Source organism: Phalangium opilio, unplaced genomic scaffold (genome assembly GCF_054372755.1).
Source record: "Phalangium opilio isolate 3A_F unplaced genomic scaffold, DU_Popi_V2 ptg000011l_1, whole genome shotgun sequence".
NCBI classification, from domain to species: Eukaryota; Metazoa; Arthropoda; class Arachnida; order Opiliones; family Phalangiidae; genus Phalangium; species Phalangium opilio.
This window is the reverse complement of record NW_028324147.1, coordinates 5894958-5907929: the sequence shown is the minus strand read 5'-3', so window position 1 is coordinate 5907929 and position 12972 is coordinate 5894958. Positions and strand designations below refer to the sequence as shown.

Genomic DNA, 12972 nt, shown 5'->3' with positions numbered 1-12972 from the left:
CTGTCGTGATTAGTGAGTTTTCCCTAATGATCTTTCACGCAGCACTTTGGTCTCATTCATTAACCCAGCGGCTACCCCGTACAGTCTATCATCCTCCACCTTTCTCTTGAATCTTAATGTCTGAAGTCAATAATTTGACGTAAATTTGATCATTTTCATACACGCATTTAAAGAGACCATCCGCCTTCATAAACGATTAGAAACAATCTAAAATAACCAGAGAGAAATATAATATGACGTCAGGGCAAGCTGGGAAAGGAAAAATCTTCCCGAGTTCAAATGTAGGGCTCCGCAGGGACCCTAAATCATAGGGGACTCTTTAACCCTAATTGCTCTAGACAAGTATTACTCCGCGATGATTCTTATTTTGATATAAATTCCTTTTTTATCACTTGTTAAATAAACGACCTAGCATTAAAGCATTTTTGGTTGGCACTTTTCTTCTTCTTAAGCCTTGGTTAGGGTTAGTGTTTAGGCCTTGGCGCAATTATCTCCGTTATTTCCTTCTTTATCCCGCGTCGATTTTTGCTTGAGTACTTTGGAAGTAAATCGTTATAGCTAGATAATGCGTTTTCGAGGGGGGGTTGAAATCGTGGAGAGTAAGGACCCCCCACCCAAAAAAAAATGAGAAAATAATCGCAGTTCAGTAGTCGCGATAGTATTCTTTTTGCTCTCCTCTTAGATGGCTACTTCAGTCAGTAACCCTTTTTTTTTTACCAAGAGAGAAATTTGCGTCTAGGAAATGAAAATTTATGGAGCGACTCAGACCTTGCAAAAGTTTCGCCTTTTAGTTTTGCAGACGTTTCATTTTGAATGTGCAGTGAATATAAAGTGTGCCACCCTTCGAAATTCTGTATTAAAGTTATGGTGAAATTGTATTATAAGGAATGAATACGAGAACGAGACTTGGAGGAATTTAAGAATTTGCAAAGCACAAAGAGCAAATCGACTTTAATACGAGTTGTAACTGAATGTACGAACCCTAAACCGTAGCAAAATAAAGACGGGTGGATATCCTAGTGGTCACCGAATCCTATTGATACATCCATTGCATTCTCTATTTGAAACACTATTTCTATATAAAATCCCAAAGAGAGATGTATACGCGCTGTTTGTTGCGAGTTCCCTTGTTAGGTGATGCGTATTTTTTTTTTCTTCTCTCTGTTGTTCGATGTCTTCTAATCCCTTTTTTTCTGGTAGACTACCACATGATTCGGAACTGGGACCATTCGTCCGGTTCTTTCCGATCTGCTATTTGAGTATTTGGATATATTTGCGTGGGTGGGTGGAACTAAACATTGTGTTGCTGCTGACACGATCCCTTTCATACAGCCCCTGATATCGAACTTTTGTTTATTTCATAAATGCCGTAAGCAAACAATATGTCAGGCAATAGGCGTTTTCCATGTAAAAAAGGGGGTATTTAAGCCTCAGTATCGGGACATACAAGGGGATTGATACATTACCGTCTCTGCCCTCTATCATGATACAAAATGCATACAGCGCAGGCGCTAGAAAGCAAGACCGAAGGCAAAGTTTTACTCCCCTCATAGTCACACCGAAATGGTCTATCGTGTTGGAAATCTATTGACATTTGGACGGATGTGATACGGTCAGCGTTCACCTAAGTACTTTGTGACTTGTACCTAAAATATCTTTATGAAAAGTCCCGAGTGACTAAACGCACCTTTCTAACCCTAGAGCCTTGAATGCCCCCAAATGCCACTTCACCTATTGCATTCGACAACTTTTAAGTATCTAATAATACACTATACTTGCAATCCAGTTAATGTAGAGTCTTCTATTTCAACTTTTATGTCCGAATGAAAGATCGCGTACATTCTAAAGTTTTTTTTTAACTTTTGCAGATTTTTTCTATAAACTTAAACCTTTAAAAGCGTAAGCCTCGCGTCGTCTGCAAAGAGTGAAGATAGTTTTTTTTCTTCTTTCTTATTTAAAATTCTGAGGGATTCTTAGACGGGAAGTTTTCTTCGAGATAGTGTTCTGGAACTCACGCGTGCCTTTTACAAAATTCCTTCCCGCCTCTCGACCATTTTTCAGTTGGCCGTCAAATGCATTCACGCGATATTTAAGTGAAATACAATACCCCCTTTTTATATCCCTTCCATTAAATCTTGAACGCATCTAAACGTCGTCTGCTAAGCCTTTGATTTTATTTTATATCAACTGGTTGAACTTAAGCCATCCAAAGGTATTTTTACTATTTAAAATAATTCGCTTTCGGTAAAAAGAAATTTAAATGTAAAGCACTTTGAAATTTATACGCCGATGGAAATTTATTCGGTAGACGTACGTACCAAATTCATTAAAATATTTATTTAATTACCTTTACTCTGAAAAATATTCATGAGTTTAAATTGAAGATTTCATTTTAATGAGCAAACTTAAAGTAAATTTTAGTGACCAATCGGGGTAGGGTCTCGTTTCTCTCGTGACCAATCAGAAGACACAAAATTATGTTCTATAGCTAGTGAATTATCATTGTTCATGGAAATTTATCTAAACTTTTTTTCAACGACAATGTTATTTAATCCGCGTTTACACGAGACACCTTGGAACCGTTTTAGAAGAGCCTAATCTTTTTTGAAAAATAATATTTGCATTGTATCGTGAAAGATCTCGGCTTTTAACAGCATAATATTACTTTCCAAAGCGGTTTAAAAGTGTCTCGTGTAAACGTGGCTTTAATGATACCTAAAAAATGCTTGGTATATTTCGAGTTTTACACGTCAATATTCGCATTGCAAAACAATATATTCATGCTGGAACCTGTGTCAACAGTCTTGTTACGAGTCTCTCAGTACTTGTTAAAGGTTAGTTGAGAGTTTTCACTGCCGTAATATAAGGACGTTTTAGCCGTCCGTGTATTCGAGAATACAGTGGCACGCTATACCTAGGGAATGTACGGATGTTAATTGAAAATTTATAAAAGAGCCCTTCTACACGTATTGTTTTGAATAATTTAACTTTACTTCCTCATTTCGCTCCTAGGAATTGAAACCTTTCTGCTCCTTTCAGGGAACAATTGGGGGGGGGGGGAGTGGGCTTGGATCGATAACGAGAGGCTAACCACTTAGGTAGACAATAGGTAAATAAGATATCAGACTTATACAAGAGTCTTAGCTATATGAGTAAGGCCATAAGTTCATGTTTCATAAGTTTGCACTGGTTACTAAAAGCTTATCATGGAGTGATGTAGGTGAATCGTCATAGATGGTGAGGTGCTGTCAAAGGCTTTAGTACAGACTAACGAGTGTAATCAATTCTCGCGTCGTTCTCAATCGTTTCATACTTATGGAACATATCTTATGATCTTATAAGAGTAAGTCCAATATATCATCCATAATTTTGCGTTTTTGGTTAGCTTCCCCAACTGAACTGAGAATGTATGTGTAAACTTTGCATCTAAGACATGTTGGTCTCAAATAGCTAAGCCGTTCAATGTAATTTTCTACCAATAAGACAATTATTTCCCTTAGTAATAAGACATATGTTACTGGCTTTTACATCAGGAATGCGTACATTTTCTGGAAAGGTAAAATTTCTACCTCTATAGTCTTCCCAATCACATTAAGATAAGGAAAAGCGCCCACATATCATGACGCATATTTGAGAAGTCCCAAATTTCAAATTGTATTGTTGAAAGGTCTGTCAGAATGTAACTTCTATGCGATTTTGCAACAAGAGATTTTGTCCTCTGGGCTACCGTTTTCAAGTTAAGATGGGAGTGTTTTACGGATTATTTAAACTAGCATTGTCTTTCAGTTTCTTAATGGGTCGTCCGTAAAACAATCCAAACTTCACTTGAAAACGGCGTCCCTTGTGGCAAAATGGATATAGAAGTTGCATTTTCGACTCAAATCGCCTAAAGAACATCCCCCTTAATTTATATCAAACTTATCAGAAACAGACCGTAATTTCGTGAATTTTGTGTAGTCTTCAAAGTAGTCTTAACCGGTGGTAATAAGAGTGAATGGATTCTGTAAGAGCTATTCCTTTCATCTCATAGAAACAACGTCGTATTGACGACGTTGCTCAGTAGAATCAAGAAGTGATATCTAGTTTATTAGGGAGAAAGTATAAATTCGCCACATTTCCAGCTTTATCTCCAGTCCAAATGTATAGTAGGTCCGTAGTTAATCCCCGCCTCTAAATTACAACCAGCATCTCACTGGTTCTTGTAAACTCACGTCAGCGACAGCGCGAATGACGAAAATTACGTATTTTCCGACTGAGGAGAGGCGAAATAGCTCGGCCTCCTTTTACGTCCCCCCCCCTTGTATTTTGAAGGGGGACTGGGACTATGGCGCGCGAATACTTAGGAAACTTATACTTTCTCCAATAATAAACTAGATATCACTTCTTGGTAGAATTCAACCTCCTAATTGGAAAATATTTTCATTGAAGATATCATTACTCTATGATAAACTGTAATCCTTTCAAAGTTATAGATTCTTACAAGGGTTATTTTAATCATCGCTTCAAAGAATTAATTCGTGATTTTGCTTTCGAAAGATTGACTGTTTAATTAAATACGAAACTTGAGAGAATCAAATCCGTGACATTGCAGTTGGTTAGCCCCTCGTTATGTATACTTAACACCGCATCTCTTAATTCGCTCTTGTCAACGGATTTTAACTCGATAATTCGAAAGGTTTGCTAACGTATTAGGCGGGCAACAATCGGGGGTTTTACTATTAATTAATAATAGGAATATACGATAATCAGTTACCCCCTTTTCCACGCTGCTCATTATGGTACAGATTATATATAAGATGAAGTGGGCATTAATTAACAGACCTGCTAAAGTTTGCGTGTACGGTGAAATTTTGACAATATTGTTCGACGCGAAAGTTTTGAATAAATTCATTTGTTAATTACGATGTTGCCTAAGGGGGTAAATTAGTTTAGTTGTTATAGGGTTCAAGTGGGCTAAATGAAATCGGTTATCAAGTGTATAGCTAGTCACGGAAAATTTAAAGGTATTGTTTTATGAAGTGATTTCACTAACAATAGTGATGTAACGATTTCAGATTTATTGTTATAAAAATATTTAATTTTTTTTTTTTTTGCTGACATATTTTATATGCATTGATTTGCGAAATCCACTTAATTCTATAGCTGGCTGACCACTAAAATTTAATTAGTTTTCTATATGAGAAGTTTCAGCTAAATTACAATTAAGATGCTTTCTAACAAAGTACTCGGCTTTTATACAGGGTGTTTCTGATAAGTCTGGTATAAATTAAGAGGGATGTTCTTTGGGGAATCAATTTTTAGTCGAAAATGTTACTTCTATCTCCATTTTGTTTGCCATAAGGAACATTGTTTTCGAGTTAGAAATTGAGTGTTTTAGGGATGACCCCTTAATTATATTAGAAATCATTGTCTGTTACTTAATTAAATTTAAGGGGCCATCCGTAAAATACTCTGGACAATCTTAACTTGAAAACAGTGTCCCTTGTTTCATACAAAATGGAGATAGAAGTTACAATTTCGACTAAAATTGATTTCCCAAAAGAACATCCCCCTTAATTTATACCACACTTATCAGAAACACCCTGTATATAGAAAGTAACGCTTTATTAGTTACTATATGGTTAACTGCCGTAAATATTTTGATTACATATTATATTAAGTATCTTTACACACAGAGCATCGTAATTGAAATTCAGGTACTGTCTTTCTCTTTAATTATGTTTGGTATTTTATTAATAACTATAACTGCATTCTGAACACTTTTTACTCATTTGCATCCGCTAATTATTCATTCAGACTCGGGTACCTTTGTTTATTTTATTTTTTAACTTTAAATTTATAACTGTACTTCTTGCCATGTTATATATAGTATATTTAAAACAACTAACATGCAGAATCTATAGTAATATTGGTTTAATTAGTAATTAGGTTAAAACCAATGATATAGGCCTAGGAAACCACGTGTAGTTATTGATTGGTATAGTATCTTAATGTTTTAGTAGTAAAGTATTGCTAGAGTAATAGGTCACAGTATTATGACCACGACAAATCGAATTAAATAATTAAAACGCTCCTTCTTTGCTCTAATATAATCAAAGAACTGCTCATAAAAATTATGTTTTAGCGATTTACCATCAGTACATTGTAGAATTACTCCATCATTCAAATCGAAACATTAATTTGAATTTTAACCAAAAATCTTAAATATTTTCTTCCCAACGCTACTAACGATAAAAAGTTGGTTGGTAAACCAAAAGAGGTTTACTTTCTAATCTATTCCGTGGAGTAATAGCTCAGAGTAACATTTATATCTCGTTGTAATGTATACAAAACCCTTTGAAAAATTCAAATTCCTTACCTTTGAAATATATTGAGTTTTAACTCTTATAAATCCAGATTGAAATTGAAGACGATCCACGTCTTCATATTAAAAATTCCTTTTCACTTTGATTTAAAGTCAGTCTCATTCGAATTCTTTTTGCAATTTAATCTTTTCTTACGAAATGTCTCTTGGGAAGGCGATCAAAAACTTGAGATTTATTAAATATTTGCCTGTCCGGGAGGTTAAAAAAGACCCTTCCTGTCTCGAGCTGTTATATCTCGTAGTAATGGGTCGTCGACTTGTCCGAGTCCGATCTTCGGAAAAGCGGATGCTTCGACATCGTTGGCGCGCGCGTTTGACTCCACGTGAGCTTTATTTTCCGGGGCTTTCCAACTCGCTCTTATAGCCCTTTTCGCGCGCCAATCGACGCCCGCCAAATCGATGACGTCGTCGTCGAACAAGGGGTAAAAATGCCCCGATAGATGCTCTGCTTTTTTTTTTAATATATTTTTTTCATCCTGAAGGATGCTAAGAAGGTTTCAGAAGAAACGTTTCCGTGGGAGCATCGAGAAGAAAGTTAATTCTCTCTTGAATATTTAAATTATTTATTCTAGGAGGAGGGCCAGGAAGCTTTGATGTTATCATAAGTTTATAAGATAAGTTCCATAAGTTTGTCACTGGTTAATGAGAGCTTGTCATGAAGTGACTTAGATGAAACATCATAGATTCAGCTTCGTAAAGCGACGCCTGGTAAGGCGCTGTCAAAGGCTTAGTAATTCAGACTAAATAGGAAGATGGAAGTCCTGCAAAATTAACCACCGAGTGTAGGACTTCAATTCTCGCTTGTTGTTTTCGAACTAGCTCCCAGTAAGTCTCTAGCATTACCAAGTATAGGAAGTGTCATACTTATGGAACATGTCTGATAAACTTATGATATTATGAGAAGATCTGAATTCGGTACTAGATATTTGCTACTCTGCAGTTCTTGAAGTTGTATCTGCCCAAAACAATCCTTCCTAGAATTCATTAGGAAGGAAATTTTCGGGGGAATTGAATGCATTCATCCAATGGGGCGATGGGTATTGGTAGTACAATTTGCTGTCTTTGTGTGTTTAAGTAATTCCAGGAGAGAAAATTGTTTCCACCATGATTTGTTTATGTACATTGATTTGCAATGGGTGTCTCGTCACGTACAATATCGGTAATGCCTTGTAAAAGAAATTTTCGATCAGACATTTTACTGTTTTTTTATTTGAAACAACATACGTAAAGCAACGTACATTTCAAATTCGAACTTGTATGTCTATGTACGAGATTGCAATTACGATAACTTGGAGCCTACGCGTTAGCCTTATCTGTTAAGCAGACAGTGGAAAATTCGTCACGTGGTACTAGGCCAAGTTGTCCAAAAAAATTTTATACCTTAGCGTCATCTACTTCACGGTTAGGCCTAAGTTATTTTCTTGTGCCTTCGTTACAGTTCTGATTTTATATATCCATTGATTTGGAACTCCTTACAATAAATCTATTGTTTTTCAACAATATTTTGGGGGTAAGCATTGCAGCTATACTTATTTTGACCATCTTTAAGCTCTAAATCAAGTCTCGGTTGTGGTTTAGTTCAAACAAATGCCACAAGATGTTCCCAGAATCGAGTTTTGGAGTTCACTTGCCCTCTAAGCTTAACAAAGGATAGTTTTAACTCCGCCCTCATGGGCGAGTTTTGATTTGGCAAGGTAAAATTTGTGTGTAGAAGATTAGCCAGAAATGAGCCGACATTTGCTTTAAAGTGCATTTGAAATGACGTAGATGAGAATAGTCAATAAAGTGTCCGACTCCTTGAATGGTAAATAGGCGGTACCATCTACATCCAGAATCGTGCCGTGTCCAAAATCCCCATGAGACTTTGCGCAAAAGATCCTGAGAATATTTTTTTTTTCCTTCTAGAATTATTTTCCTGGCCAATGCCTGTCCAATTAATTCAAGTCTCGCCCACGCTCTAACTCAAATAATTGCCGTTTTCGCTCTTAGCGAGTTCTCACGCAACCTGACAAAGTGCCATGGCTTATTTTAGGCTTAATTTTACTCTGGAAATCGCTAATAGACGAGATAAATATACTCGATTCCACCCCTGAAGGAAGACTAGAAAGAGAGGTTAGGTTGTTCGATGTTTACACATCAGTCGCGAAGTATAAAATGGAACTTTGCAGCGCTAAGCCTTTCTTTATCTGACACTTTTCAGTTTTAAACTCTTTGTCAGAAACGAAATTTTAAAATCCCTGACAAAGACATCTTCGGATGTCCGTCGAATCTGATATTACAAAGATGGGTTTGGTACTCCTCTCTCTTGACTCTAGCGAATGTCAGAGGCTCAGAGCTTGGAGGAAAGATGTAAAATGGAGTAGAAATTGATCTTGGTGGGCCATGTGCGGCAATGGAAGTCTCCCAGAGTTCCTCGCGCACGCCCCCTACATTTGGGAGGGAAGTGCTTCCACGTAGCGACATTTTAAAATAGAAGCTAGTTCTCGTGATTTAGCTTCTATTTTTAAGACACAGGGGGCATTGTGGGCGTTTGCGTACCTACCACCCTTCCAAAACGCTACTGAGGATGCTTTGAGATCTTCGTTGTCGTTCCGTAGATGGGGGTACAGAGGGTACGTTATAGGAAGGGGGAGATTCTACTCCATCTCAACTCTCTCCTTCCAAGCTCAGAGCTGCTCGAAACTGGCTGCGAACGCTTCAAACCCCCGATTACACGAAATTTGTCTTAGATTACGACTGGAGACAAGAGTTAGGTCCACATCTTTGTAACGGAAAGGAGAAAATGTTCGAGTAGCAAAAAAGGAAACAAATAAAAAGACAATCGATAAGGAATAGACAGTCTCATAATCCATCAATTTCCGTCAAAATGAAGCGGGGAAAAAAAGCCGCGATTTCGTTTTTCCGAGAGGCAGATCACACGATCTCGGAGTGCTGGAACATATTCAGCGGAACCACTTATATTTATTTCAGAATGTGGTTTGTTTGTTTGTCAAATTGTATGCTTGATATCAGTAACACAAGGGGAAAGGTTCATTAGAAGTTCTTTTAGTTCACTTCTTCTCCAGGTTGGGACGTGGAGGCAAATATTTAAAAACATTATTGAAACGGATATTTCATACGGTGAACCCAAAGACATTTTAGTGTTAGAGACCATTTCGGTAATTACATAGAGAGAAAAGGCAAGGCCACCATTGGGGTATTCTCTCTCGCGAATAGAAGCAACACCAGACGGAGCCTGAGTTCACTACACGCGTCGGGAGGCTAGCCAACTCGCACTACCTCTAGCGGTGCTTCTAGGCACGAGGGAGAATACCCCAATGGCGGTCTCACCCTTCTATGCTGGTTTTTCTGTATCTAATTTTCTAGCGATGCCGGGTAGCTTGGCTCCCTGTTAAGTTATTTGATGATAATTTTTATGGCTAATGTTGTATTTTGTCTCTTAACTTGACAATAGTATAGCTTTTGTTTTTTGGCTAAGCTATGGACCCATCCGTTTCCACTTACTTAGATTCGATAAAGTTTGAAGGCAAAAGAAGAAAAAAGAGAAACAAGCAATGACGTCATTACTTTTATCACTTATCCCCCCTACCTTCCACACCATTTCCTCTAAAACCAGAAATAAGTCGTCGTCCGAGCAATTGGCCATATGTCTAATCAGCGCCACTAGCGGATGGTCTGAAAACTACTCCCATAGAGACTAGGTATATTTAAGCGGGTTTGCAGAATTTCCGACAGATGGCGCGGCGTTCGAGCCACCTGGCGGAAATTCTGCAAACCCGCTTAAATATACCTAGACTCTATGGGAGTAGTTTTCAGACCATCCGCTAGTGGCGCTGATTAGACATATGGCAAATTCGAAGCATTTTGTAAAAGTTTTGATGTCTACTTATCAATCATTTTGTTTAGTGTCTTTTTAATCCCGTTAGATATTTTTCATCAGACTGGTTAGAGAGGGTGTTCACTAGTCGACTAGTAATTCGTAACTACACTACACTACAATAGATCATCTCTGAAGAGGTCAGCTCCTCGGATTTGAATGCCCACTAGGCTTAAGGAAGAACACATTTAAAACATGAGAACGTATGATTTGTAACTATCGTAGATTTTTCCTCAAGCTTGTGACAAGAAGCGATATGTAGCTTACTAGGGAGAAGTTATAAATTCGCCACATTTCTAGCTTAGTAGGTCCGGAGTTAATCCCCGCCTCTAAATTACAACCAGCGTCTCATTGGTTCTTGAAAACGCGAATGACTAAAATTACAGTGTATTTTCCGACTGAGGAGAGGCGAAATAGCCCGGCCTCCTTTTGCGCCCCCCCTTGTATTTTGAAAGGGGGACTGGGACTATGGCACGCGAATACTTAGGCCTCTTATAACTTCTCCCTAATAAACTAGACATCGCTTCTTGCTTGTGATATCAGAGAACATGGAATATTTTTGGGGTAAAAGCCTTAGATCACTGCAGTTCAGTCCAGTTCTATCTTTGACCTTTCTCGTGTCTTATATGGGCTCTTGCTTATAGTGTATTCCACCTTGTATGGTTCCATCTAGTGCATTTTGGAAATGACTTTAGTCTCAAAATTTAAAAAAAAAATGAAGTTTCCAGACGATCTAAATTTAAAAGCGTAATTATCTTGAAAGCGTTTTTGATAAACGCCGCTTGTTATCCATGATCCACCTAATGTTTATAACGATAAACCAATTCTTACATAGGCTAGAAAACTTAGATAACTTAGATTTATGATGTCCTTCATACGCCTTTACTCTCTCTGGTTCGATTTCTCTAGACAAAATAGACTAAATTTGCCCAAGGAGTTGATCTTTACACTATACTGCACTCGTGCAGCTACAGAGCGTCCAATCTAATGTTTTGGAGCACTCTAAAGGTTCGTGACTCTTCATAGTACATTAACTTCTGAATCGAGAAATCTCTTTTCGAAATATATAGACTTTATTTTTAAATAATTACAAAAATGTCTACAATTTTATGATTTTTATACTCGTTAGGTGGCTTGTAACCTTTACCATACGTCTACAATTTTATGATTTTTATATTCATGGGGGCTTGTAACCTATAACGAAATACTCGGTCCCATATTTATTGGTGAAGTTAGATTGTAACCGTGGGGCTAATCACTCGCAGATTGCAGTTTACGCGTAAACACTCAAGTAGTGCCAGTAGGCTAGCCTCTCGCGTGTAGTGAACTCCATCTGGAGTTGTCTCTAGGCGCGAGGAACATAACCTGAAAGGGCCTCCTCCCACCTTTGTGCTGGTTTCTTCTAAATAACCTATTGCACTTTTGCACTGTAACATTTTAAGCAACTTTAAAACTCGTACGACATTTGTTGCTAGTTCCCCTCGGTTGCTATTCATTATGATATGATAACTTAATTTTTTGTGCTTTCATAGAGCTATCAACGTCTTTTGAAGAGTAAGAGTCGTTAGAGGTTATTGAACTTTAACCCCAATCCTTGGCAAAAAAAAACTGAAATACTAAATTTTAAAGCGTAATTAATTTGAAAATTTTAAATTTTTGATTCTCTTTAGGTGCCAAATTTTTTGGATAGGGTCATCGTTAAGTTGAAATTGCGTGATTAGCATCTAATGAAGTTGAAGTCTTTTTATAAAGAGCTACCGATTCTTTATTAATAGATTTTATAGGGAAGTTCAAGCCGATAATGCAGTTCTAATATAGCTAACCCCCTCAATGTTACTTTAGTTGGTATTTTATGCAAATTCCGACTGGATTGACTGATTTTCTTTCCAATATAATTGATTCCCCAATTCGGGTCACTCATATTAATATCCTCAATCTACTGATCAATTTTTGCTAAGCCTAATTTTCTTGGAATTTGCTTCTTCTGTAGAAAATTCTTTTCAATATTTTCTGTTGATACGATTTTTTAGCCTCATCGTTTATATTATGAGGCTATTAGTTTCATACGATCCGTTGTAGTAGTATAGTTGATAAGCGTTGATGGTGTCGTACTCGTTCTGAAAGACCGGCACTTCAAACATGATACTTTGAAGCAAGTCTCTGCTGTGGTTTAGTTTAAACAAATGCCACAAAATGCTCCCATAACCGAGGGGTGGAGTTGACTGACCCTCTAAGCTTACCAAAGGCTTGATTTAGCCCCGCCCTCATGGGTGAATTCTGATTGGCTCCTGCCTTTGGCTAGGTAAAATTTTTTGTGTAGAAGATCAGTCAGAATGTTAGAGGTGCCACAGGAGACAACATTTACTTTAAAATCGAACTATTATAATTATAATATATATAGCTCGGCAAATAGACACGGTTTTGACCATCAGAACGTTTTTGTTCCTTTTCATGTCAACATTTTAAAGATGGCGGAGAACATGTTCCCCCAAAAGTAAAAAAAAATGCGTAGTAAGAGCTGTATGAGTATAATGGGTATTGACCATCTTGTTCAAGTTTTTTCTCTCCTCAACTAATTTTGGTACATTAAGAAAGCATTCACGTTCAAGTTGCCCCATTTCTTTTTGAAGGTTCCTTTCAAAAAATGTTTTAACTCCATGGGTATTATTAGGGAAATTTAAAGGATTCATTATTTCCGGAAGTATTTTTATTGCATTTCCGCTTAGTTTCC

General features: G+C 37.3%; 1 protein-coding gene across 2 annotated transcripts in view; it reads right to left on the bottom strand.

The window, feature by feature from the left end:
- Positions 1–6661, bottom strand: part of LOC149710083 (calcitonin gene-related peptide type 1 receptor-like) — a 51419-nt gene extending 44758 nt beyond the window's left edge. For both annotated transcript variants that reach the window (XM_089859208.1, XM_089859217.1), the window contains exon 1: positions 6359–6661. The gene's annotated coding sequence lies outside the window, so the exon portion shown is untranslated. The remainder of the gene's footprint in view (positions 1–6358) is intronic.
- Between the last annotated feature and the right edge of the window lie 6311 nt (positions 6662–12972).